Raw genomic sequence first — 3,283 nt, forward strand, 5'->3', positions numbered from 1 at the left:
ACAAAGGTTAATTAATAGCACAACAGAGATTCTGATAAAAAAAAAAAAGATCTTTTTCCCACAGACTGCAGAACTAGATGCTTGCCAGTCCTGTGTTCCTTAGCCGTGTATTTCTTTGTGCTTATTCTTCACATCTGTGCAGACTTTTGATTGTTTTCATACCTTCCATTCAGGGATAGATGAAAGTCTGAGGCTGGCAAAATGGAAGTGAGTGACCTTAATTTCTGAGTCCAGGATACCTCACACTTGGATATATCCCTATACATTTTGGATTTCCCCCTTAGAAACTCCCCTGATTTTCTAGGCCCACCAGTGAGAAACAACAAAGCTTTGTGCTGCTAAACATTTCTTTTAAAATCACCTAAATATGTACAGCTTCTCATCCCCACAGATCCTTACCAACTGATGAGGCATCATGGGTGATGATGAGTTTGTGTTTAAGGAGAGTTACTCGGGAAGGCTTGCTCTATGTGAGGCACTTTGTGAGAGATATTTCTGGTTCCTAGTTTTATGCAGGGGGTACACTCAAACACACATAGACAGGAAGGTCACATTTGGGCCTAATGTAACCTGTGTATATATAACCAAACTCAGTGAGCAAGGTAACCTAGAACCTTGTAGGATTTGGATTTCCTATGAGAGCAGTGAGGCATTTATCTGAAATCTACTCATGGCCTGCTGTATTTTCTCCTTTCAAGTGGAAGCAGAGAGCTCACCATGTCTGGAAATGCTGCTTGCAATCTTTCCATCATGGATATTCTCCTTGGCTATGTTGTAGAGATGAAAAAATAGAAATTTTACCTTGTTTACTCAGCAGACCCTCTGGTGTCTGTTTCTGGTATGATTAGCCCATCAATAATGCTTTAAAATATTAGAAAACACCATTAAATGATATCATCTCATGGTTTTAGATTTTTTATTATATCTCAGGGACCACCTATTCAGCTTGTTTATTTTACAGCTTAGAGAAATATGAACTGGCAAGTGGAACAGCAAGCTTAGAACCAAGATCTGTTCACTCCCTGTACCACATTCACTCACTTTAGGAAAATTAGGAATGCAAACTATTCTCATGAAAAATTTCATTAAGCTCCCCTGAAGTTATGTTTAACTCTTTGAGTGGAAAGTTCTGTGCAGTTTAATGTTGCCTGACTCACTAATTTATTTCTCTTAAATGTTTGTGAAACATTTTAGAAAATAGTGTGAGTAAAAGAAAACAAAGCAATGGAGCCAGATACTGCAGTTGACAACAGAAATGTAATCATGCCCTTGATGATTTCATTGTTAATGCTTTATCCTTGCTCTTTCAAATATGCCGTGGCTATCACATGCATAAAATGGAAAAACTGCCTTATTCAACATGAACTGATCTGTTAAAAACTAACTACATACTGTGCAACGTGGCTCAACTTTTTACGTGAGAAATAATGTTCATAATTACAGTTAGTCCTAAACACTTTCGATGTTCTTATTAGCTTTCTCTTCTACCCTATCTCCTGACTCTAATTAGGTTACTCTCCACACTCTCCCAAATCACTTCTGGTGCTAAGATCTAGGTTATGTGGTATTCTTTGAACTGTCCTTCTTTTCCTGACCCTAAGTTCTATGTATCTTCAAGTTAAGATCAAATTCTACCTCTCTCCCATTAATTCTTCTCTCTAGAAGTTATGCTTTTCTTTCCTTTAATTTAAACCCTTAAAAGCATACAATTTATACCACAAAATTCTATGCTTAATTATCTCCAATCTGATATAAATTGCTGATTTATGTTCATCTAGCTAAAATTTGCACTTAGATTGTAACAATTTTCATGCAAAGCTTATAAGTCTTCTCTATTCCTATAACACCCAGCACTATAAAGCAGAAATAGTTGCCCCATAAGTGTTTGCTTTTGATGAGCCTATGACTGATTTAAGGGTCTATGTGATATAAAGCACAGACTTTGCTACTCAAAGTGTAGTCCGTGGACGAACAGCATCAGTATTCCCTGGGAGCTTGTTAGAGATTCAGAATCTTAGATGCCATTTTGGATCTGCTGATTTTTTAAAAATTCAGTGATTTGTAAAGTCAGAGGAGCAACAGTTTAGGGAGAAGGACTTCCCACTGAGTTCTGACCAACATGACACAGATGCATAGCTCTTTTGGCCCACTATTGGTACGTGCTCACAGGCAGAAGTGATTCTTCAACATCGGTGGTCATCAGCACCTTGGAGAATCTGGTGAAAGCTCTGGACCCTCTTTCAAGAAAGTGAATATAAACACACACACATAATGTTTGGCGTGTAATTTGTGAGTTTAAGAATGCATTAAGCTTATAAAGAGATTCCTTAGGGTATACCTGATACTGCCTCAAAAGTCCCTTTTAGGAGTGTAGTATATGAAGGATAAGGATCATTTATCTGCTGAAGTGCCTGGTTCTGTGTTGTGTATTTACTCTTGGAAAACAAGGAAGGCCTAATTGGCCTTCCCTTAAGGGGGACAGTTTGTGGTATTTGCATTAAGAGTTGGGATAGGGGCGTTTGGGTGCCTCCTTGGGTTAAGCATCCGACTACGGCTCAGGTCATGATATCAAGGTTCGTGGATTTGAGCTCTGTGACGGGCTCTGTGCTGACAGCTAGCTCAGAGCTTGGAGCCTGCTTTGGATTCTGTGTCTTCCTCTCTCTCTGACCCTCCCCTGCTCACGCTCACGTGCGCTCTCTCTCTCTGTCTCTCAGAAGTTAAAAAGAAACAAACAATAAGACTTGGGATAGATAATAATAATCACATGTAATGTTTCTGCAGGTGGCATGATAAATATTAGTGTGTAAAAGCTAATTTAACCATGAAAGAAGCCTTCGTGTAATAGATTTCATTCATCTCAGTAACACAGTAAGCTTTGATTTAAGTAATCAAGATTGTCTTTCTATCTAATTGTGTACTTAAGTTTTTAAAAAATGTTCTCTTTTTGCCTTTCTTTTAATCCAAGCAAAGGGCCATACGCTTTTCATGTATTTTTAAAAAGTCCTTTGGGGTGATGATCTGAATTGCTCTTAATTATCAATTAAATTTTCTCCAAGTAGATTGTTAAAAGTTTAGGTAAGCCCAATTAGTGAGAACCTCACTCTATCAGCAACAGTGAGGTTGGTTATTTTAAGTCTTTTTTATTATATGAAAAGAAAGGATCAGATACCTCAGATTAATGTTAAGTGGGGATTATGGAAACGGATGCTAAAATTAAAGACATAAATTAAAAAGGTATGACTGAGAGAGTCAAAGGAGTGGGCTCTCCTTTTGATACTGAGTC

This window comes from Hyaena hyaena, unplaced genomic scaffold, assembly GCF_003009895.1.
Source record: "Hyaena hyaena isolate Hyena2069 unplaced genomic scaffold, ASM300989v1 scaffold_1101, whole genome shotgun sequence".
Lineage (NCBI taxonomy): Eukaryota > Metazoa > Chordata > Mammalia > Carnivora > Hyaenidae > Hyaena > Hyaena hyaena.